The sequence below is a fragment of the Protopterus annectens genome, chromosome 2.part1 (assembly GCF_019279795.1).
Source record: "Protopterus annectens isolate FY-2018-M chromosome 2.part1, PAN1.0, whole genome shotgun sequence".
NCBI lineage: Eukaryota > Metazoa > Chordata > Ceratodontiformes > Protopteridae > Protopterus > Protopterus annectens.
Genome location: NC_056729.1, coordinates 218946258 through 218973757, shown reverse-complemented (window position 1 = coordinate 218973757; position 27500 = coordinate 218946258).

The window sequence follows — 27500 nt, the reverse complement described above, 5'->3', positions numbered from 1 at the left end:
CCTGATGTCATCTACTATAAGACTACTTAAAGCCTTTTTAATAACAGACATAAGCTGTGGTGCATGTGGTAAGTACTGTGATCTGTAGTGTGTAAGACTAGACTGGTGGGGGTTATAATTTAACTTTGACCCACTTGCTGTGTGTCTGTGTGTGTGTGTGTGTGTGTGTGTGTGTGTGTGTGTGTGTGTGTGTGTGTGTGTGTATATATATATATATATATATATATATATATATATATATATATATATATATTAGTGTGGTATGCATATATATATATATATATATATATATATATATATATATATATATATATATATATATATATATATATATATATATATATATATATATATATATATATATATATATATATAGATAGATAGATAGACAGATAGATAGATATGCATACCACACTAACTTCAAAGCTGGAATTGTTTTGCATTTTTTTTGCTCATGCAGTTCATGCAGGCCTCCAAGCTCTCATCCTCCACAAGACCTGCTGATGTCATCTACCATAAGACTACCTAAAGCCATGGAAAACCAAGAAAAAGTATGGCAAATGTAGAAATTATATAGAAATCAACAATTAAATCTTCTTCTAACAATGAACTAGTAAAACATACTATTATGAGATCAGATAAGCCAGTCGAATTCAAGCAGCAATGGCAGATATAAAACTATCTTGTACTCAATATTATTTATCTATGAATTACAAAATCTATATACACTTACTGAATAAAGAAGGAAAAATAAAAAATAGTGTTATATCCTATAAAGATTCTTATTAAAAATTCTCATTCAAACATAGTATTATTAGTCAGTCTATCTACGGAGATTCCTTAATTTTAATATAGGCATAATTGAACACATATCATTAAGGCCCAGCAGATTATATGCGTATAACCGGATCTGCCATAATAGTTTTAATTGTTGATTTCTATGTAAGTTTTAATTGTTGATTTCTATGTAATTTTATGTTACAAATATTTTGTCTATTTATAATAATTTATTAGAATAGTAGCATCTTAAAATAGAAAGCTTTTTAACATGTACGTTTTTTAAAAATAAGGTATGTCGCTTTAAATCTTGATACACCAGCTGATGCATCTACTTGTTTATTTAAAAAGTAACAGCTCACTTTTTATGTTATCTGATGAAGTTTGTGTATTAAATCGGACGAAAAGCGCTTCAGTAAATAAAGAAATTGTCTTCAACTACGTTTGCCATACTTTTTCTTGGTTTTCAAAGTTTTGGATTTGTGTTTGTTTTGACTACCTAAAGCCATGTTAATAACAGGTTTGTGCAGTAGCATGTGTGATAAGTAGTGTATAAGACTAGATAGGTAGGAGTATTATTCTAACTCCAGCCCACTTGCTGTGTTTGGGTATGTATGTGTAACTTCTGCAAAACAAATACTCTTACACTGACAAACAACCAGGGTTTTGTACTGTTTTGGGCCTAGCATGTGATGCAGGCCTCCTGACTCTTGCCCGCCACCGGGCCTGCTGATGACATCAACCATAAGATTACCTAAAGCCATGCTGATGTCAGACATAAGCAGTGATGTGTGCATTAAGTAAGTACTGTGATCTGTAGTGTGTAAGACTAGATAGGTTGAGGTTCTAATCTCACAGCAGCAAATGTGGTGTGCGTGCTGTGTTCAACATAAATTAACAGATACTAGAACAATTCTCATTGTAGCCAAGTTTGTTAGAGCATTGTACATCTGCCTATGGGATCATAGGCTCATTGTAATTTACTTGACTAATGACCCTAGTGCCCTTAGAAGCATCATAGCCAAGTTTTTACCCTTATGTATATGATCAGCACTTACTGCCCCTATCCAAGTAGGAACCAGTCGAAACTGCAATGATGAAATTATGGTCAGCTATCCAATCATACTGATTGCATCTACAGAAGGTCAGTGCTCTGTTTAACATTATGTGGACATCTGTTCCAAAGGTGTGTTGAACTGTGGTAGAAAATGTTCTTCCTTCTGCAGGTTGTATTAATGTTACATGCCAGGTTAAAGTCTATACAGCAAGTAACCTGTGTACTATTTGACTTATGGATATGCAGCATTTATAGTACAGTAGGGGCAGAGATTGCCTTTCATGCAAGCCAGAGATCACCTCTGAGCACTCTGCATACCACACACTAAAATGATAGTGATATCAGATGATCACCACTGACAGATGCTGAATACCTTACTTCCCCTTGTGAGGGAACTATTTGGTCTCTCCAATTGCCACAGGTGCTTGGAAAAGTACATACCAAAAGGGCCATTGCTCTCAAGTATTGGTTTGCTGAGGGAAGAGGACATGGAGGTTATGATGTCTACTTTCATAGGTTCTTAGGATGACACTAGGCTATTGGCTCAGAGGCCCTTATAAGCCTAGCCAAGAATTTTACCCATGTTCCCACAAAAACAGCACCTGTTTTCCCTGTCCAGCAGGGACACAGGTGGGATCCTAGGGGTATATTTTCTGTTTCCCATCCAGTCGTCCATGTTCCTCTTAAAGAGGGCTAGTGAGGTACTCTGCTTGACATGGAAAGGGAGTCTATTCCACAGATGGGAGAGTCATTTGGAGACAAATCTATCCTGCCAGCAAGTTCTGTTAATGTCACAAACCAGGTTGAGGCCTTAAGTGCGGGTTGCGTGAGTGGCTGAATCTGAGATGGCCTTGTATGCCAGACACAGGTCACCTCTGAGCAGTCTGTATGAGACTGAGCAGAAGTATAGGGATTTTAGCCTATCTGTATAGGACAGGTGTTTAAAACCCTGAATTTTCCTCGTTAGGAACCTCTGTTGTCTCTCCAACTGCTGCATGTGCTTGGCAAGGTACATGTTGAAGGTGGTATTGCACTTGAGAATGAGTCTGATAAGGGAGGAGTACACGGGTGTTATGACCGCTTTGTTCCTGAATGAAATACCCGTACTTATGACGTGGGCAATGTAAAAAGCCTTCCATACAATAGATGCAACATGGTGGTCGAAAGTCAGATTGTTATCACTCTGGGTGCCCAAGTGCCTCACAACTGATTGCTTGCTTAGTACACTGCTATTAATGTGATAATTAGTGGGGACACCATTTTCCCCAAAGGGGATCATGATGTATTTCTTGGCATTCAGTTTGAGGCCATGCTTCTGGCACCAGTCATTAGTCGGGGTAAGGCCCTCTTGGAGGATGTTCATCTCACTAGGGGAATTTATGACAGTGCCCAGCTTGCAGTCATCTGCAAACTTTGTCAGCCACAGACCACTATTTCTAGAGACAATGCCCTCACTTATTACAGGAGCATGAGAGAATGCTCTTCTTACCACTGCAGAGACATGGTGATCTAAGTTAAGTTAGCTGTCAACCTGTGTGCCCAGGTCTCCCATCCCTGAGTTTGTATATCAGACTTTGCTATGATGTGGTACTTAGGAGGAACATTACTTTTATCAAAAGCAATGATAATACATATATTTGCATTGCTTCTAAGGCCATTACTTTGGCAACAATCATTTGTTCAAGTAAGACCCTCATGTAGGATGTTGACATACTCTGGAGATTCAATGACCACTCCCAGTTTGCAGGCATCACAAAACCTTGTCAGCCACAGACATGTACTTTGTGCCTGTACTTTGGAGAAACAGATTCCAAATAGTACAGGACCCATGACTAAACAATGTGGAACACCACTGGTTAGATCTTGACTATTGGAAGTGGATTCCCCTATTTTTACTATATGACTTTTATCACTGAGGCAATGAATGACCCCTCTAATGATATAAGGGTCAATGCCTAGTTGGGTGCAATTGTCAATGATGGCTGAGAGGCGGATAGTGTCAAATGGTTTGCCTAAGTCCAGGTAGGCTGTATGCACAGTTGTCCCCTCATGCAGGTCCTAGCTGACAGTCTCAAAGACATCAACCAGGTTTATCAGGCATGATCTTACTTTGACAAATCCAAGCTGTGTAGTGTCAACTATGTGGAGGTTCCCCATATCTTTGTTGATAAGGTCCATGATGATTTGCCCCATGGTTTTGAAGATATAGGTAGTCAGGATAATAGGTCTATAGTTTCCAGGGTCAGTGAATGCACCATCTCTGTACAAGTGGATAACAGTGGCTGTTTTCATTCAGCTGGGACAAAGCCAGTGGTTACACTATGATTGCAAAGAGTTCCCAATGGTGTTAGTACTCTATGTTGGAGCCCATGTAGGACACAGTATGTGATGTTATTATGTCCCATGGATGCTGTGTTTTTGTCCATAGAGAGGCCATTTTCACCTGCTCTTTACAGATACAAGGTAGAGAACAGGTGGTAGAGATGTCATGGGGTATGTGTGGTGGGGACAGTCGAGTGATGGCTTCACAGAACCTGTCAGCCAACATGTTAGCTATACTGACAGGCTGTTTATATGTGGTATCATTAGCCATGAGTTTGGCACACATGTGGTCCTTTCCTTTTGGGTTACAGATGTAACTATAGAATGCCTTGTGATTGTCCTGTGTGGAAGAGGCTAATTTGGATCCATATAACAAACCACCAAGCAGCAAATAACACACCAAACTACTGAGTCAGCAAAAAGATGCCACAAATCTAGTAGTAAACAATTTAATCACACTGAATGACACTAGCACCTCGGCTCAAAACAGCCTTCTTGGAGTTACAAAATGTTCATCACAGAGCATCCATATATATATATATATATATATATATATATATATATATATATATATATATATATATATACACACACACACACACACACACACATATTCATTTAAATACAATTAATTAAACAATTATCTAATTAATTAGTCATCAATAAAAAAATACAAATTCATTAAAGGAACACCCTCCAGTTACATTCATTATTCAAACCCCCTGGAGAAAGTGTATTAAATGTAAAATATACAATGTTTCTTTGTACAATAATCTCCTTTTTGCTAACCCCTCATCTGTTTCTAAAATCTGTTCCAGAATACAAGCTTTTAATAACAAAAAACCACTATTATGACAAGTATAAAAATGTGAAGCTATAGGACTCATAACATTATTATTTTTATGTCCCTAATATGCTCTTGAAGCCACAGCTTAAATATTCTTTTAGTTTCCCCTACGTAGGACAGATTACAGGGGCAAGATAATGCATATATCACTGACTTAGTCCTGCATGTAAAAGCAGAAGTAGAACAAAAATCTTACATCATTAATTCTTTCAAAACACTTAGTAATATTAGGGCAGGCTGAACACTTTCCACAAGGGAAGGTGCCACACTCAAAAAGATGCAAGTTTAAATCTTCACCTGGTAAAACAAATCCATTGTGTACCACCATATCTTTAACATTTCTACTTCTTTTAAATGAGATACTAGGGGTTCTATCCAGATTTTTTGCACCCTCCATATTAATTATATACGGCCAATAATATCTGATTGCATCAATAATTTTTTCACTTATAATATTATATACAGTAACAAAATAAACCTTTCTACCCTCCTGCACTATGTTACATTCTCTGTTATCTTTTCTCTTGCTAGTAAAGGACCTATTATGAGGTGAATTTGTATCAATTAATTTGGTAGGGGGCTATCAGCCCTAGGGCCTATACAAGCCTAGCCATATAGGGCATCTAGAATAACATTTTCATCATACCCTCTCTGTTTAAAATGAAAACAAGTTTTTACTATTTCATTTTCGAAACCCATTTCATCTACTTACTCTCAGCAGTTCATTATAAGGTAATGCTTCCAAAGTATGAGGTGGATGGCAACTTTTACTATACAAAATGTTATAATCTACAATTCCCTTTCTATGTATATTAGTTAATATATTATTATTCCTGATGGTCAAGATAACATTTAGATAGTTAACTGTTTTTCCCATTTGTAGGCCATCAAATTTTACATGAAAATGATTTATGTTTAAATCATTAATGAACTGAAGGGCTATCTCAGCACCCCCTTTACATAACAAAATCAAATAATCTATATATGTACGATATAAAACAACAAAATTAATAAAAAAATTGAATCTATACAGAAATTCAACCTCAAAAAGGCCCATAAACAGGTTAGCATACATGGGTACAAAAGATGCACCAATGGCAGTACCCTGTAATTGATGGTAGATAACGTTATTGAACTCAAAACAATTATTTGTCAAACAAAATGTATTAATTCCATCACATAGTTGCTCACAGGACTGTCCCACAAAAAGAACTTCACAACTTCCATTCCTAGCTCATGAGTGATGTTTGTATATAAACTTTTTACATCTATAACTATACAGTAGTTATTTTCATCACATTTAACATCCTTTACCTTATCAAGAAAGTGGAAAGTATCTTTAATATAGAAATGTAACTTAACTACATAACTCAAAAGACAGGAGTGCAGAAAAATTCCCATATTATGAAGGAAATAGTTCTGTACTGCCACTATGGGTCTACCTGCAAGGGGGAAGGGGGTAACATTTTTATGTGTCTTTGGCAGACAATAAAACTTGGCCATTGAACTTCCTTCCATATTAAACTTCTATGGAACATCCTGTCTTGTAAAGTAGTCTAATCTCAAACCTTTAGTTACTAATTCTTTAAAATTCATTACAGCTTGATAAAAAGCATCAATATTCACTGCCCTATATACTTGACCATCAGATAAGTGGTCCATACACATTTTCAGATATTGTTTACAGTGTATCACAACAATTTTTCTATCCTTTTCTGAGGGTTTTATAACAATGTCTAGTATTTTACATAACTTTAATGAAGACTGCCATTCATTTGTATTCATATTTTAAGAAATAATTTTCTTCTCAAAGGAAAAATCCTTCAGATTTTTTTTCTAGTGCAAAATTAAGCATCTTTGAAAATAGCAATATTACCTGATTATTAAAAGGTGGCATAAACGTGCTAGTATAAGTAACCATCACTGTGTTTAAAGTACAATATGCATTGACATTTTCATCAAAAGAATAGTCACAAGAAAAAAAAATCTAGCAGCTCATCTTCACTTACAGATATCTCTTCATTAGCTAACATACTTCTATTGTTAGATTCATAATAATTAACCAAATGCAATTTTCTTATTAACTTAAAAACGTCTGCTTAAATAAAATGTGCTCTAGGTAAAGCAGTTGGTATAAACTTGAGGCCATATTGTAAAACTGACTTTTCAGTCTCACTTAAATCAACCCCAGATAAATTCACAATACAATTATTCAAATCACATCTTTTAATGCCTGTAACTACAGTACTAGAATACTTAAAATTAATATTAAGTCCATTTATTTTGCTCTTTGAATTGTTGAGAGTCTCTGTTACCTTCATATCATCGTTTGTAGCCATTCTGTTGTTTTCCTTGGCCCCAAAAGGTATTATTTAAATAATTAGGTTGTTTAGGAGCAGGCAAAGGTGGATAGTCAGCGTTTTCATAATCAGAACCTGTAGATGTATTAGTCCCATCTGTTGAAGAGAAAGAAACATTTTGGCGTCTCTTAGGTCTACCAGAAGAGTTTTTAAAGCCTCTGGTACCTATTCTGATTGGCTGCTTTCTTGAAAGCCAATCCAGAGTCATAGTCACAAATGTCTTTTTGCAACTTATTGATCTTACATTGTATAATATCACTAGAATTCTCTTGTAGTTTAGTATTCAATGAACACAGCAACTGTTCAAATTTAGAGCTACTCAGCTGCCCAGATAATTCATCACAAGCAGCTGCAATGTCATCTTTCACTTTACGCTCTTTTAAGGTATCTCGCTTTATCAGTATTAACAGCAATTCCCTTACACATCTGTGAGAGGTGGCAATCCACCTTTTTTCAAACTCTAATTCAGTTATATCAGAGGTATTAAAGGCAGTCGATGGATAATTTGGACCCATACTTTATTCTGGAGGACTTCACAATCACATTAATTGGTTAGTTTCAGCTGAGTTGGGTGTGTTTCCAGTTAAGGAGGGTCTTCCTCCCTCCTACCCATAGACAGCGATGTCTTCCCATTATTGTAATCCTGTTACTGGCAGTTGTCTACTTGGCAGGTTTGCTTTGCCATGAGGAGCTTTCTGTGCTCTTGTCAGGTACAGTTGAGTTAGTGCAATCATACAGCTGTTTGTATAACACATTTGTGTAGATCTTGGCATAGTTGCCAATTACATCTGAGGGAGGTAGTGCAGTGAAGCTATTTATACCAACCCATAGGGGGTTATAATCTTGATTGGTGAATGTTTTCAGTGTATTTGTTGCAAGTGGGGGATATCAGGTGTGATACCTAAGACAGATTTGAGGTCAGATCTTCCCGGGGAGGACCTCACATTGGGGGTGCTATGGTGGATGCCCATATTGGTAAGCACCCAATCAAGTATGTTAGCCCCCCCTTGTGGGGGTGTCAACCAGCTGGTCCAGGGAAATGATAATGAAGTTGCATAACCTTTGGGCAAGTGAGTTTGAGTATGAGTAATCTACCCAGTCAGTGAGTAGTAAAAGTCACCCCAAACCATGGTGTCCAAATGTATCTTGATAGAGTCATGTAGATACAAATGATCAAAGTGGGTGTCCTGATTCATGGAGGGGCTCCTGTAGCTGGCAATGGCTTGAATAGGTTCCCCACAAACAGTCAGTAGCACCTGAAGTGTATCCATGGAATCGTACTGTGTAACCAATGTGGGTGTCTATGTATCCTTAATGAATATTTATACACTGCCAAAATTAGCCTGCACACCTTCAGTTTGAGGTCTGCATGTGTGGAAGGAGGTGTAGGCTGGTATGGCTGTGGTGCTCACCACAGTCTTGAGCCAGGTGTCTGTGATTGCACAAAGGTCTGCAAGTTCCAAGATTAGGACAGCTTCCAGTGAGTGCAGTTTTCTGTTGACACTCCTAGCATTTAGCACCATAACCCAGACATTGTTTATGCATGGGGTGTTTACATTGGAAAATTTGCCCTTGAGACACCACCTAAAAAGGGCACTATGGTGGTGGCAATAGCCTTGGCCAGTATCCAAAATCCCAGGGGTGACAGATGAAGACCATCTGTGGCAAAGCATCAAGGTCTGTTGAGCATGTCATCCCAGGATGACAGATAGTGGATCCCCTTAGAATGACACCAGATGCTAATGACTAATACATTTGCATTTGTGTTTTGCAGTAAGGGTTTGACCAGTGAGACAGTGCAGCATTAGCTATTATGTGTACTGTGTTCTGCAGTGGTACTATTATGTGTAGCATGCTTGCGTAGCTGTTTGTGAGGTGTCTGGTGATAGATGTGTTTCTGGTACGGACCTCTGCATATGTAAGTATGTGTGATGTGGGTTTGGATGGAGTAGGCTTTAAGGTGGACATGTTGGCACCCCGCTCATTGTCATATGTACAGTCAGGTGTGTGAGACAGCATGGATTCAAGGTTTGTAATGTAGATGCATCTCTCACATGTTGTGTTTGTGTGGAGTAGGAGTAGAGATTTGGGGACGTTCTCCACATCTCTGTAACTGTCAGGGATAATGCCATTAGCAATAGATAATTGCTTGTGTACTCATCAGAGATTGAGTACACTGCTCTGCCAGGCTTGTGGCACTTGAATGCACCATAATCCTGTAATTAGGCATGGATGGAAAAGCTTGCTTACAAATGTGACAATACACAACTCCAGCAAAGTAAGGGTCATGCTGCTACACCTTTGGGGTTCACAACATCAAGCACATTGTTTGTAGGCAGTCTTTGCAGTGAAGATGTGGATGTCTGTGCATGCACAGAAAACTTGTTCAACTTTGCTGTAATTACATTAGCCTTGCAAGTGTACAATGTGTGTCAGACTACCAGACAGCAAATGTATGTTGTGTGAAATGCTTTGGCAACACAATTTAGTGTTCCAGGAACATAAATGTACAGTATGATATACCTAGGGAGGGACAGAGACATTGGCCAAAGTGGCCAGCCATCTGCAGTAGGCCTCACATCCATGTCACGCAGATCATCACAATTATGCTGTTGAAAGCCAGGCTGCATGAATTGCTGTGAAACTGTCACCTAACCTGCATCACTGCCACTGTGGAGCTTGAAGGAGCCTTAAACATCTATATCACCTGAGACTTAACCTTATATTTTGATGCAGCAGCTGTGCACCTAATCACCGTCTGGCCCATACTCTAGTCAAATGTTACGACACTCGGAACCCAAGGCCTAATACATGCAAATGTCAAATGATTGGTTTGATTGATAATTAAGGCATCTACCTGGAAAAGGCTACAACAAGCCTACAGAGCCTTGCATCGTGTGTGACAAGTGTGTGGATCAGCAAACAGGCTGTGGCTCACTTCATATATTGAGTTTGGTGCTAACATTTTGCTTCTGTTGAGAGACAAAGAATATGGGCTTTGTATCCCACCACAGTGAGGCCATGTTGAGACCAGCAGTAGTAGCAGCCAGGCAGCAATTATTCAGGTGATTCCCCTCTTTTCAGCATCCTTCATAAGGTAAATGTTCTTTCCAGTATGCCCTGCTTAATAAGTGTTTAACTTCAGAATAACTGCCTAAATACACTATCCTTAACTTTACAGGGTGTACACATTACATTATCCTCCAGTATTTGGCAGTGTTCTGTGCAGGACCAGACACCTTGGGTAACATTTTCCTTGGAAACCATGATGGCATTAACTCCAAAACTGACTTGCACACAGGGCAACCAGCATGCACTGTTAAGCATTGTTCCCACAGTTGTGGAACATATACTTGTGACACTGAGTGATATACTCAATACAACTGTGTAATCAATAATAAAGGAACTGTTGCCATGGATATGAGGATTCCCACTGTGACCTTTACCACCCTATTGGATATGGGCATCCTGAGGCACTGTAGAAATTGCAACATGTTTACCAACAACCACTTTATTATTAAACAAAATGATATGGTATGTGAGAAACTTATATGTATACAATGTCACTGGAGGCAAAGGGCTTCTAATGTTAATAAGGTAGTCAGTGGTACACACACCACACCCATCACACAAAATCCAAAGCAGGTGTTACCTGAAGCACTGATGTGCAACCAACATAAATCACAAAAACCTCATAGAGAAAGTCCAGATAACAAATACCCTCAGCAGCCCCTTATGCACTCTGTGAAAACAACATGCATATCAACACATAGAGCAACATGTCATGGAGGAACAGTCTATAAGCCCATAAGTCAAGTCGACACACAATACAACATTTTAGTCATTGTTCATTCATGCAAATGAGGAGCTGCCACTGAATTCCACACTGACACTAATGTTCTCCAGGAGGGGCTGACACAGACATACAGTTGCCATCAGAGCCATGGGCTAACACAAAATACTAAGAAATGCACAATACTATCATTTGGGAAGTCATCCACCCCTTGTAGCAACCATACCGCCGGCACACCTAGAACAGTTGACTGAGTCGTCAGTGACTTATGGACACAGTGATCTACAATTTGCCTGTCACATCTCTGTAATATTGTGGACATCATTCTATGTTGTACAACATATAAACAAATATATGGCATATAAACCAATGAAGTCATTGTTCCACTATAATCGGCATGCAACAGACCTATCCTTGGAGCATGCCATCTTTGGTATGTCACTAACCAGGCATATCTGACAATTGTAACATCCAAAGAAGTTCCTCAGTAAAGCACTACATGGTGTACATAACATGTCCTATGCAGACGATGCAAAGGCCCTATCCATGTAGTTTGTATCCTACATGCTTTGGAAGGGTGGTGTATAGCTGCCATACAGGGCAGTGTCAGACCCCACTGTGGACCTCTTGCACATTCACAAAACATGTAGCACTAGAATTACTTGCTGTACAGACCTACACCTTGACAGTGGTATATATAGGACATGGTGGAGAGACAATATGTAACCCAGAGACTACACTCTATATGGAACAGGCTCCACATCCATGTGAAGCACATTTCCATCCTAACACAAATCAAGTGCAAGTTACACAACTGGATGGGGAACAGGACAATCATACATGATTGTGGACCAATGTCTACACTGGACACAGGGAAACTGTCAATGGTTCAACCCCAATGCCCTGGCTTGTAGATGTTTCAGATCCCAAAACCATGCTTATACGTATCAATGGTATCTTACCTTGACAGTGTTTAGGGATGCATGGCTAGACTTAAAGGAGCCCTTGTGTTCATTAGCATATTAAACACATATGAACCTATAATCCCAGAACATATACTGTGTTACCTTTTCTGATGACATTTTTCTTGTGTGCTGACATTCAATTATGTGCTCTGACGTTGATGGGTTGATTGTAGATGTGTAGCCATAGATGTGTCCTACACAGTCCTGAAAGTGAGATATACACATTGCCATGTGATACCTGTCATTGTGTGACTACACAGACATTACAACAGCATCTATGGCAATGTATACACACACACACACACACACACACACACACACACACACACACACACACACACACACACACACACACACACAGCGTTATGGTATAGTCATTATAAATGGCAACTTATAAATTCAGAAAGTGAACAGTACAAGTAGCATGTCAAAAGCAACATTGGATGAAACAGTTTCACATTCATGTAGATAGCTACCCTGTTCATCAGACACATAGCTTTGTTCCCTGCATCCATGAGAGAGATGAGAGGGATGTGGCATAGGTATCATCACTTGTACAGGGAGTTGTGTGGGGATGTAGGAGTCCTAGGATGACCAAATATTTTGGTAAGTTTGTGTGTGAGTCAGGAAGGGATGCAGGCAGAATGGACCATGGTAATGTGGTGTGTGTGTCTGTAGGTGACCTGAATGTGACATTGGTGTGTGAGTGTACACAGCCAAGCTCAGTGGTAGCCCTACGTGTCTGTATGTTGGACAGCTGTGAGGCGCGTATGGTAGAGCTGACAGTTCATTGTCTCTGCCCCAAAACATGTGAACTGGCTTTGCCAGGAGTTGCACTGGCACCTCCATTCCCAAGGTCAAATGCTGTGCTACTACCTAAAAATGACTGCTGTCTGCTGGGAATGTGTCCTCCATGGAACTGCCTAGGACCATGAGCCCATGGTGAGACAAAGCTCAACATCCTTTGTCACCTGTGATAAAAAAGGAAAAGCATTACATTAATACCTGCACTTCTATGATCTGCAGTACTATGTTGCAATATATGTTAAGCTGTATACTGCTACTGTCACTATTACACACTTGTGTAACACACAGCCTCATACAGTAGGACATGAGGGCATTATTTTCTAACCTACATGTGTAACCATTTGGAAATAAATGTTCTTTAAACAGGAATCTCATGAGCAAAACATAAATGATGCACACTGTTGACATTTTGAAAAACTTGCACAGTTGAAAGTTATGGCAATCTACAATGTCCTGACAATACTGTCATATCAATTACTGTGGTCACACCTACAAGGCATATGTATGAGTCTAAACTGTGTACAGTCAGAAAATATCTGTACAGTTGGAAATCATGCAGACAGTACATCAATCCAGCCAGCAGCCCTGTGATGACACTTGAGCAAATACAGTGAACTAAATCTACATCTCTGGCAAACCAGTTTTGTACTTACAGCAGGAACATGGCATCTTCCCATTGCTGATGGTCCTGGAAAAATGTGAGTGAGAGGTAATGTACACAGCAGTGCATGTGACAGTATAACAGGGCTAATACTTCTAAATATCTCACATCTGCCATGCTAACAGGTATGGGGGTCACAAACTGTACATGGGCTTAAAACAGCAGCTAACCTCCCCCCGAAACACCTGACACCCATGTAAAACTATGTGTACCCTGACACTCTGAATGCTATAGTATTCTACTGATGAACCAACTAAGCATACTTGGATTCTCCTCTTGAGTGGAAGCAGTTGCACCTACATCAACAACATATGGGGTGATGGATGCCTGGGAGGTGTCCGGTGTTGCAAGGTTCATCAGGAATTCTTCAGTGGCTGACAGAGATTATTGTGCAACAGGCCCACCAGCAGTGACCTGATGATCCCTGGCTATGTCCACTGCATGTCTGCATAACATGTTGATCATATCTGTTGCACAGTGTTGCACCTGCTCATATGTGCAACTCTGGTGACCTGCAACATTATTGTTGTGCACCAGTTTGTCCCACAAGGTTGTACGCTCTTGCCTATTTGCTCTCTCTTTGGAAAGATCATGGCCTCAGTAATGAGGTCATTTTCTGCCTCAGTAAAAGATGGATGTCACCTGGCATGCATGATATCTCATGAAATACAAATAAATGAGAACAAATACCAGGATCACATACAACTGAGTACATTAAGAGCAGATGCAGCAATAAAGGAAGCCTATTGGTTTTCCCTGCCTGATTACACATCTCTTAATCAACAGTGTGCCAAACATACAAAGGTTGTAGGATAGTAGTAATAGTGACCCACTGCTTTTTGTGACATGACAGATACTCACGTATTATCCCACAACAAACACAGGAGTCCATTGCAGTGTGCCCATTGCAGGGAAACCGTTACCCATACCATATGTATAAACAACAGTGACAACCAAATAGCAGGGTACTACTACAACTGCTAACAAAGGAAGCATCCAGGAGACCTGTGTGCCTAGTTAATATAGACCATTAAACCCTTGCTGCACTCTATATCCTCTGTAGGTGAAACACAGCTGGAGATCACTGACATGTCATCAGTACAGCTCTAAGAAAAGCTTACTGATGTAATCCCCATTCTCCCTACATATGTTCAAACATAGGCATCATGTTGAAAACAAAATGGTTACATACCTGATGGAGTACAAAACTCAAATGAAAACAGTCCTTGAACCAAATAATGAATCAGATGCAAAAACCAGAGAATACAAGAAAAAGAAAAAATAATCTGGTTCCACACAGCAATGAAGATCAACATACCCTTTATTGTAGTAGGTAAGCACTTTCTCCGAATAACATCCGCTTCATCAGACCAACAAAGATAGAATAGCAGTTACATTTTTAAACACTAAAACATCCAATCAAAAATCTGATAAAATGTGCATCATAGTTAAAAGCCATGTAATGTGCATGTAGCATGGGATATTATTAAAAAGAACTGGGATATTCTGTCTACTGTACATGAGTTGAATGGGATCATTGGCACACAGCCAGATTTTGCTTTTAGAAATAATAGATCACTTAAGAGTCAGCTCTGTTATCGATCCTTTAATACTAAACCAACTATAATATCTGTTAGACTTGGTACATATATGTGTAGGAAATGTATGGCCTGTACACATATACATATTGGTAATCATTTCACACATCTCACTTTGGGTTTTAAGACAGATACTGCTTTTTATGCAGATTATCGAACAAAAAATGTTGTCTATTTTTGCTATTGTACTACCTGCTTCTCATTTTACATAGGGAAAATGAACAGGGTGTTTAAGGATAGAATACTTGAACACCTTAGGGATATCAGGAATGTTAAAGAAACCAGTGCACTATCACTACACGTAGCTAAAGAAGGTAAAGAACATAAATGTAGCTTTATGGTACTAGAGATTCTGCATAGTACCAAGAGAGGAGGTGACATAAATAATAAAACAGAATCTAGTGAACAGAAATGGATTTTGCGCTTTCAAGCTGATAAACCTCCTGGTTTAAACAACAGAGTTTCCCTGAAACCATTCCTTAAAGCACAGCCATTAAAGCATTGATCTCTCTTTTAATATTTTATCATGTATATTTCAATAGCCCATCTTTTATTATTTTTTACTATTGTATTTACCAGTTTTAAGTACATATTGTTCATTTAGTCTGGTTTATTAAATTAATTTAGTCTGTTTTATTCAATTTTTTAACGCTCTATATATTCTACAGATGTATTTTATCACATGGCTTTTAACTATGATGCACATTTTATCTGATTTTTGATTGGATGTTTTAGTGTTTAAAAATGTACCTGCTATTCTATCTTTGTTGGTCTGATGAAGCGGATGTTATTCGGAGAAAGTGCTTGCCTACTACAATAAAGGACATATTGATCTTCACTGCTGTGTGGAACCAGATTATTTTTCTTTTTCTTGTATTCTCTGGAGTACAAAACTCCTTTGTCGAAAGATACAGCTATATGAGTACTATGTGAATGAGTTAAGTATACATGCTAACTCTAATACACAATGGTTCCCCTAGCTTGGTGTTTGTCTTTTTAAGATGGGTGTCACTAGCAGTTAATTGCTTCTGAACCAGTCTGTGGTTCAGGAATGCTACATGCAGCATACACAGCTGATGTGCAGTATAATCAACCATCCCATTCAACTACTGAACAATATATAAGGCCTCAATGTAGATTCCTTCCCCTTTCTCACATTCGGGATGATAATTGCTGTGGTAGGGAATATGTCAGCACAGAGTGAATGTTTGTAGCAGCTACTTGTTACATACAGATGTATGTACTACAGGCTGAAGATGCTGCTGCTGCTGCAGGCAATAGGTATAATTGCAAAGGCTACAGAACGTGCAGGGAAAGAACACTTGAGAGTAACTGTGGGACCTGTGGCACCCTTCGTGTACAGCCAGAGCCTGATTGAGGGAACACATCCTACTGTAATGTAAGGTATGTGTTTAAGATAAGTATGCTAGCCAAAGGTATCATTAACAGAGTAAAGGAAAACATGCTTGTTATATCCTAGAACAAGGTAGGGTGTACACTAACCATTATGTCTGTGAAGGCTACCAGCCTATCTAGATAGAATTTTGTAAATAATTCTATGTCCTTGTAAATATGAATATGATCCACAGGCTTGTTTGGCAAATGTAAAGAAAACTGTGTATGTTCTGCACTTCTGGAATGTAACCACAGTGCACCCTGCTGGAAAGAAGCTGATAAGTGAAGCATTTTGTGACCGTTTGATGTCAAGCTCAGAGACAGGAAGTCTGGGCCAGGAAATTATCTCTATTGTCTTAATTTAAGAGATAATTACTAAGGTTTTACATGTAAAATGTCTTTTATTGCTGTGGTTTCCTGGCAGCTGCAAGATCAAAGAAATATTAAAAATGTCAGTTCTGTGCGCCTAGGAAACTAAAGCAGAGAACTGTTAAGGATTATGTAATCTGAAATGACTCAGCAGTACTGTGTTATCTATTTAAGATTCTCTCAGAGAGAAAGATATAGCATTTTGGATTTTGTCTGAACCTGAACACATCGACTCACCAGAACTTGCTTGCCCTATAAGTAAGATATTTATTTAGAACAGTGATTTCTCTTAGGGATAGATAGAAATAGTAAAATTAGTCTAGCTGTTTTCTATATTTATGTCAGACTATCCTACAATATTATTTAAAAATGTTCCTGTGATTTCTGAACTCTGTAGTGTCACTGTGTTGAAGTAATTTGTATTGTCTTGTGGTTTTATTATTTATTATTAAATATTTTAAACCTTTCAGCTGTGGCTGTTTTGTGTAGAGATCATTTAAGCTCTTAGTGTACATTGCATGAATTTGGTGATACTGTCCAAGCCACTCTCATAGCTTTAGCCCTGGGTCACACTATTTGGATAACAATAATATTACACAGTGAAATTGGTCACCCTTTGGGAAAGGCCTTATTAGTAGCTGATAAATAGTGGTTGGTGGCAGTAGATTACTACCTTATAGCCTGGGCAGAAAGGGGCATAGCTGGAGAACCTGTGCCAGCCTTCCCCAGGAGTATTTGTGTGTTTGTATATAACTCATATCTTAAAGTGTGTGTGTGTGTGTGTGTGTGTGTGTGTGTGTGTGTGTGTGTGTGTGTGTGTGTGCTTGACCACTAGGCTGAGATGTCTGCCATATAGCTGTGCCAGTGGGGGAGTCTTATTGGGGATCTGGAGAGAAAGGGAGAAACCAGCCCCAGACTGACTGTGATCTCTGTGTGCTCTTAAGGGAAATTACACTTTACTGTGTGTGTACTTGTTATCCTTCCCAATGTGCATGCTGCTCACTGGTACTAGTGGTGAGGACTGAGGCTCCTTGAATACTGGGCCAGGGCACGGGCATTACAATCTCAACCAGTCAGATAACTGTCAAGTCATGTGTTATATCATGGTAGTCATCTGGAATGCGTGTGCTGCCAACCATTGCTTCTAGCATGAGCTCCATATAAGTATGTAACTTGTGCTGCTTTGGATGTTTGTAATATCACTAGCAAATCATTGTGGGCTGTAGTCTGCTATGACTGGGCCTCATTTGAATTACATACTTCAAACTCCTCTGGAAATGCATATTAATTCATGACCTTACATTCTATGCACTTTCTAGTGTTGTAATACGAATGATTTAAATGTGGTCCTATCTGTAAGCCTTTGCCTGCCATTATTTAGAAGCAGACATTCCATCTGTACTGCTTTGGGTGGATAAATAGATAATAAAACAGTCATTCATAGAGAATTTATACTGTTGATGTACCCAAACACATATTTTAAATGCTAGATATAGCTATATTTGAACCCAAGACCATGTGGACCAAAAATGAATGCCATTACAGCAGTTAACAGATTGAGTTACTAAATCATTGTTATAAGAGGTGCATTTTTACATGTTGTACATATAATTGCATACTTGCCTGCTGTTGCATACCTCACTAGCAGCTATTTTTATGTGTATGGCTTTATAGTAATGTATTTCGCTACCAGATACACACTTACATTCTTATTTTTCCATTACTCATGTAGCAGGTGTATTTTTACATGCTGTAGATATAATTGCATAGTTAGCTGCTGTTAGATACCTCACTTACATTTATTCTTATGCGTATAGCTTTATAGTGAGGCATTTCTCTACCAGAGTCCCAGTCACACTCCTATTTTTCCATTAATCTTATAGCGGATTTGCAACATGTGGTGCAATGCGCAGCATGGCTTAAATATGTTTAGTGATGGGAACTTGACAATTACTATGTTTTGCTTAAAACACCTCTGTTAATTAATGGCTGTGTGGCTTGGTGGGTTGATGCACTGTTCTGTAGTTGTGATGGTACTGGGTTTGAAATAGGGTGCAGGTGTACTTTTTGAACACGATTAATATTTTTCACAAACATATATCAATATACTGCCATTTAGCTTAGCTTAGCTTAGCAGTGCTGTGTGTCATACAATAATCTTTAAAGAAATGAGAAATGGGGAGATAGGACAGTGGTAAAATTGGGTGCAAGCAGGGGGAAACATAGTGATTGGCAGGAAGGTATGTGCAGGAAGGGAGCAGGAAAGAAACATAGCTATCCATTTCTTGTAGAGCAACAGCTGTGCAATTTAACAGATTTTTTAGCTGAATTTGGACTGTCACCCACAGAGAAATGGGTGAGAACAACATAAGTGCGTTCTCAAGCTAATTGGACAAAATTGTGTCCAGTGTAACCATGTGGAAAACGGTGAGAGTGGAATGTTAGGAAAGGTATATAGGTATGAGTGGGGAGGTAAGTTGGGAAGGTATGCAGACAGACAAGACAAGGCAATACAGCAGACATGGTCGGTGTGTGACGCAAGAACGGGTTGAACACCTTAGTTGGGGAGGCTGTTGTGGAATCCCAGTCTCATGAATGTCAGACATGGTAGCAGTGTGCCTCAAGTCCTCACCCATGAGACTGTCAGCACTGTACTTTGACTGCTCCTGTGGTGGCAATGGTTGACACCGGTGCCTGGGGCAGGACTGTCCCACCAGGATGCAACACCGTAAATAAAATCCACTAGATGGAAGCCAACTGTCTAAGTAATGTTATATAGTTCAGTGAGTGAACACGACTCGAACAAGGCGAACAAAATATTTATTTGTTTTAAAAACTACACTCTGTAACTCTACAAACAATCAGGTTAAGTGCTTTCATTTGCCTACGCAGACTTCTTCAGAACTATTCAATCTCATACCATTACTTCATTTAAAAACGTTTTGGCGCCAAAGCACCCATTGATTCAACATTTAAAGTAATAGTGTGTCAGTTTTATGAAACTCTCCTTCCTGATTAACATCGTTTTTTTTAAAAAAACATGTAACAGTGTGTTCAGTAAATTTACATTAAAATACGTTAAAATACATTAAAAATGTGCAATAAAATAAAATATAATGTATATTGTATAATAAATGTTATTTGAATGCCTATAAATTATTAAATAAAGCTTATGTAATGTACATTTAGTATTAGTTAAAATTAATTAAAACTTTGAATAAAGAACCTTTAAATAAAGAAAGAACCATCCATTTACAATAATGGCAAAAAGGGTTTAATAGTAACATATTCATTGATTCCTGGCACTCTAGTAGCATCGGTCAAAATTTGCCACACACTCTCTCTTTTCCCTAAGAGCGCTTTATAGTTACTTCCCCTACAGTTTAGTGCAGCAGCCCACATACCATGCGTGGCAGTTCATAGCAGATGACATAAGCACCTCCTCCATTTCCACTCCCAGTAGGGGGGCCACCCACAGCCTATGGTGTAGAACTACCCGATGGAGCAGGTAGTGCAGGGGCAGCAAAGGGGGCACCACCAGGCTGTGGCCCAGATGTGCTGGGCTTCGGTGTCCCAACCGGGGAAGCCAAGGTAGGTGGATCAACTGGAACTGGCCTATCTTATTGTGCTGTGATAAATTAAATATAAACATAAGGTAGAACTAAACATAACCAAACAAATGTAATTAATAACATAATAGAAAATAATAATGAGTAACGCAAAGAAATAGAAAGGAATATAGTGAGGAACACAACAATAGATAATGTAATGAAAGTATTTTAACAGCAAAGCAATATGAAATTATACATAAGGCCATGGGTCTATATTAAAATCGAGAAGAGGCATTACATGGAATGCCTCTTCAGTGACATATAAAGACCGAATGCACTAAACTGCGAATGGTCAAAGCAGTGATTTCTTTCCTTGGGAAAGAAATTGCTAGTACCAAACACACACACACACACACACACACACACACACACACACACACACACACACACACACACACACACACACACACACACACACTCACACACACACACACTATTTAAAACATAACTAAGTGAGCGGCTAAGTGGGGGGGCTTCATCCCCACACCCCCAATGTGGGGCTCTGCCCCCCCACACCTAACTAAATATACCAACTCCAAGATCGCACTACAGTGAGGTAAACGGCAATGCTACGGCTCAGGTCAAGCAACTTTTTTCCCTGGGAAAAAATCTCTTGCCTGAGCCTTCTTTATTTCAAACTTCGGTCTTTATGTGTCACTGAAGGGCTTTTGATGTAATGCCTCTTCATGATTTTAATATAGACCCAAGGCCAACATAAGAGGTAATTACAAATAATATATTAATATTGAATCATAAAAATAAATATAATTAATAAGTTATAGAAGAGAAGGGGTGGGGTGAGAGAGAGAAAAAAAGAACATTAGTAACTTATCAGATAATATAACTACACAGACTACTACTATATACTTCAACATATGTAAGATTCCACTTGTGAGAACAGTAGCTGCAACTGTTAGCATGAGATATTATGGGCCTATACCTACCAAATAGTGGTACAAAAGCCCAATTACAGAGAGCATTTTTACATAGTGTGCTCATACGTTAGTAGCAAAGTGTTCTGATAACAGATGTGCCATTAAATTATATTCCAAGTAATGTCATATATCTGCTAATCAAGGAACAGACATATGGGGCAGTAGTCATTACATTCTACAAAAACTGACAGTTGAGAGGTATGTTCGTGTACACTAATTACACAAGACAGCTGGTCATTTCTCAGTTCCCTGCCATGGGATTAGAACTCACAAGCAGTGACTACAGGAATAATGTGCACTTTATTTGAATACAATGAATTATCAAAGCACCATCTCCTTTAAAACTTTTATTGTAACACGTTGTGTGAAATGCATAGCTGTGTCTGGTATCAGATTAGAACCCACAAGCAGTGACCACAAAATAATGAGCACTTTATTTGAAAACATTACTTATCAAAGCACCATCTCCTTTTATACTTTATTTCTTATTGTTGCTTCAAATCTGGTATTTACACACATGTATCATCTGTCTAGGACTTCTGTTAACTTACCTGTATACCCTGTTCATTTACTAATTGCTATCTACAGCATATTTCAGATAGAATTATCAGAACTCAAGCTTGACCCTTAGTCTGGGTATTGCACTACATTTATTTCTGAGATTTACTGGTGTGTTATTTATTCATTCACATGTAACAGTTGATTGGTGTCAGATTAGAACACACATGCAGTGAATACAAGAACAGTGAACACTTTATTTAAAACCATTACTTATTAAAGAACCATCTCCTTTTACACTTTATTGGTCAACATCGCTTCAAATCTTGCATTAACACACAGGTATGGTTGTGTAGGACGTCTGTTAACTTACCCGTATACCCTGTTAATTTACTGAGTGCTATCTCCAGCATATTTTAGATAAAATTATCAGAACACATGCTTGACCCTTAATCTAGGTATTGCACTACATTTATTTCTGATATTTGTTGTTGCACTATTTATTAGTTCATATGTAACAGTTGATTGGTGTTGGATTGGAACACACATGCAGTGAATACAGGAATAATGAACACATTTTTAAAAAATAAATCGACAGCAAAACTGGCTGACAGGTGACCACAAAGGTTCAAACTATTACTTACATAAAACTGTAAAATGAACGATGATTGTGGTTGCGAGCAATAAAAAGTCTCCTTTAAAACAAAATAAATTTATTGGTGTACTCCAGGTAAGCGCTTTTGCAAATGCTTCTTCAGACCGTTAAGTTTCAAAAATGCAATCAATTGAACTTTTATATCAAACACTCACGTGATAAAATTCTAAGCCTGTGCATATCAATTATATATTTAAAGAAACATCATAATAACAAATAGCTCTAAATGCTCTTTATGTACTTAAATAAACTCTACAATGATCTAATGCAATAGCAATAAACACATGCCTATCTGAAAACAATATAAAAATATAAAAAGTCATTTAAATGCACATAAAAGTCTAATGATGAATGTAAATAAAACAATTGTATAAAACCATAATGCATCTGCCCATTATAGAATGCTGCCGTGGCTTTTAGATACACAAGTTGTACTCAAACTAATGGAGCACATTCATATAGGCTAACCTAAGAATCTACATTAAAATATAACTTGTGAAACACTATTATAATCATTCTTATGCAAATCGATGATCGCTTCGAGATCAGCATAGGTTATGCTATAACCATTTATTAAAGGACGCATTTCACTAGTCCAAAACACTTCTCAAAAACAACAATAAAAAATATAATTAATAATTATAACCAAGTATATATGCAACTGAATCTATTACCTATTAAGTACACTACAACAGTGATCAAAAGATTTTCGTAAGTGTATGTTAACAACTAATACTAAATAAGCTACGAACTAAGATGAAGTACAAAATATAAAGTGAAAAATGTGAACTAAACACTCATAGCTTATACGGGCACTGCATCGCTCAATACATATTAAGTTGAGGATGGATAACCACATGCTATGTATAACATCATTACGTAAAATGTATATGAGAAAATGAATCAACACATATTTCTAAATAACGGTGCTTGTATATCGTTGCTAAGCAAAGCTACGTGCACTAGGTGTTGTTTACAAGTTTAAAACAAATCCTACAACATAAAATGTTATGCAGAATTTGCAAAACTGTTGCATAAATGTATGTATTAGAGAATAAATTAAAATTATATTTAAATATCATGACACAATTAAACATATAACAAAGCTTCAGAAACATGATTTCGCGTCTAAATTTGAACTATTTCTTGAACTCCTCTACAAAGTTTACATGGGTACAATGTAACCAATCCTTACTAGTAAAGCCAATCTAACAGCTATAAATGAATAAAACCCACATAGCACAGTTAAATATAACCATGCAATCCATAAATTATGTAAACAACGGCATGGTCGCAATACCTATCATGTAAAAAATGACAGGTTGCACAAACTCAAAGCAGTAACCAAATGCCTGTATGCTGTTCCCAATGAACTGATATAAATATACAGTGTAGATACACATAAGCTCAAAAATAGAAACAGAACTATCTAGCTGTTTTACGTCTGGCTTTAAGGATGGGTTTAATGGACGCTCGTTCATTAAGCCCTCTACCCTTGTCTGCCCTTAACCTCATAATCCAGTTGATTTATTTTTGTTCTGTGCGATTGCGGATATCACCTCCCCTAACTGAGGGTGCATTGTGATCTATGGCCATAAACATAAAAGTGTGGTTTGGTCCTGCTATTGCTACATGTCTGGCTAACGCATTATTAAGATGTTTGATCCTAATGGCATACAAGTGTTCACGTATCCTGGTATGAAAAGATCTATCTGTTTTGCCAATATAATATGAATGACACGTTTGGCAAGAAGCTAAATATACTATGTGGGTGGTGTTACAATTAGCTGAAACATGAAATTTAAATAGTTTACCATTGTCTGGATGCAAAAAACTGTCTCCCTTTTCAATGTATCTGCAATAATTACACTTGCCACAGAGAAGTGTGCCTGTACATGAAGCCAATTCACCCTTGCCTAGGGTATAACAAAGTAATCTCCTTAGTTTAGGTTTATTTTTAAACAAAAACTGGGGTTTATCCCCTACAATGTTCAAAATGTCATTATCCATGGTGAGTACACGCCAGTGACTTTCTATTCACTCTTTTATTTTATTGACATCATTGGTAAAAAACATAGGTATTTTAATGGTTTTTGGTATTCTATTATTACTTTGACAATCTGGTTGAACTATCGCAGAGAAATATGGTGCTGCTCTCCCTTGTCTCAGGGCACTAATATTTTCTAATCCTGTCATGATTTCTGACTCTTTATAACCACGTTTCAGTAGTCTTTGTTTAAAGCAATTAATCTCTTCTTGATACCCTTCATTACTAGCATTAAGTCGAGATATACACATACTTTGTCCTTTAATAGTATTTCTGAAAATGTAGTTGGGATGCATGCTATACCGGTGTGCATGCTATACCGGTGAAGAAGTGAATTCCTATAGCATTGTTTCCTATATACACGAGTGTTGACATGAGTTTCCATAACACTCTCCACATATACATCTAGATATTAAATATGATGGAATGAATAATTAGAAGTGAATCTCAAATAAGTAGTCATACCATTTAGATGTTCTAAAAATTCAGTAAGTTCTGCAGGACTGCCTTCCCATAACAGGAAGACATCGTCCACAAAACGTTGATAGAAGAGAACCTTTTCTTGATACTTAGGGACAACAAACAAATCATTCTCCTCCCATGCTGCTAAAAACATGTTGGCGTAGCTATTGGCACAAGATTTGCCCATAGCTGCGCCATCACATTGGAGGTATAAAGTGAAATCATAGATAAAGACGTTATTTTCTAATACGATTTCTAAAAATAGGCATATGAGAACTACCTGTCTTTCAGTGTAATTACTATGCCTGATGAGATAATCTTTGATAGTGATAACATCTAATACATTTGGTATAATTGTAAATAATGATTGTATATCTAAAGTTACAAAGATCATATCTGGCTTCATAGGCACTTCATCAAAGAATTTATAAAGGTCCAATAAGAATTGCTTGGTATCCTTCCATATGTGAATTATCCTATCTATCACGGGCCTAAGATATTTCTCTACATAAAGAGAAAAAGGTTCAGTGCACCACCCTCTGCCTGAGACAATAGGTCTCATCGGAGGATTAGTGCCATCTTTATGTACTTTAGGAATGCCATGTATATGTGGTATCATCGGGTGTTCAGTTTCCAGAAACTTAGCTAGTTCTGTAGTGATGTAATGACTGTCAACCAGGTCTACAATGATGTTAAAGATTTTGACTTGAATATCAATAACACTTTGTTTAGAAATAATGCCATAAAATCTGTCATTATTAAGCATATCTATCATAGCATGGTGATAGAAAACTTTATCCATGACTACTAAAGGCCCACCCTTATCAGCAGGTCTAAAACTACAGTATCATTGTGTTGTAATCTAAACAATGCTTTTCTCTCATTCCAGTTCAAGTTATTCTTATATTTTATCCTCTTAGGGTCATTGTTACCCCTGATGTTACTAAATAACTTATACACATTGTCTTCCACTAAATTATAAAATGCCTCAACTACTGGGTGATTCTGTGGTATATAGTCATTGGGTTTTTTAAACACTTTCTGACTTTGATTATCTTTACATTCCCCAAATTGATAGCGAAGCATTATATTTCTAGTGAACATTTTTACATCTGTCAAGACATCTGTAAGATGACTTGAAGTAGTTGGAATGAAACTAAGACCCTTACTAAGTACATTAACCTCATATGCATTAAGGCTTCTACAAGAAATGTTCCATATCAAACAATCTTCGTTTTGTCCCACATTTTCTTCAATGACTGATTGGGAGCTCTTTCTTCCGACAGTTTCCTCTTCTGTCAGCCTCGGCTCATGGATCGATTTCTCCTGACCCCCTTTTCCAAGGCTATGGGAAGGGGGAATGGAGAAAAACCCAAAGCATGATGTGTCCCTTCATATATGTTCAGGTTCTGTCCCACACTATCATTGTTCGCAGAACATGCTGTGGGCTGCACAGTCCCAGCTGACATATTACTAGAACTCAAAGGTTGAGAAGAGGAAGGTGTAGTAGGTAAAGTTAATAAAGTTTTATTGTTGTTTTTGATAGCATCAGGCAGAGGCAATAACAATGGAGGAGTTGCTCCATTGGGATCAACAGATTCATTAGTAACATGATTATTGTCATTATTAGTACAATTTTGCTTAAAAGTATTCTGTGATGGATTCCTATCAATTCCAGCTTGTTTAGATACAACATGAAAATCTTGACCATTCTGATTATAGGCCATCTGTCTAGGTGCTGGACCTACTCTGGGCCAAGTGAACACTTGTCCGGTGTGGAAATCCTGAGTATCTCTATCAATTTTATTCTTTTTCTGTTGTAGCAGTCTTCGTTCATAAATTTCTATGCCATCTAGCACATTTAACAACACATTTTCTACTAAGGTGTTTGGATAATAAAAATACATGTCTTTTTGTTGGTTCAGTATGGACTGTATCAGTTCTTCCTCAACAGGTTGAGAAAATTCCAACAACAATTTAATATAGTTTTTGCTCACCTCTAGATTTAATTGCTGCCATTTGGTAAGCAATTCCGGATATTGATCCCCATACGTGGGCATCTTTAATACCCTTAACCCCCTTGGAATAATGTTTTTTCAGAGACATGCCTCAAAGTGTTGGCGTTGAGTGGACAGTCGATTGAGTTTAAGAAAATCAGTCTCAAACTTGTAAACAGCTGTTTGTAAACATTCAGCCATTTCCGTAGTGACTGTAGCCATAGTTCCATTGGTTTCACCTTGGTATAATAATAAACTGTTGTTGTCATTTCTGACACATTTCATCAGCTTAGTTTGCAAACATTTGCCTCGGCGTTACGTAATTGTGGTCCTGCTGTCACTGG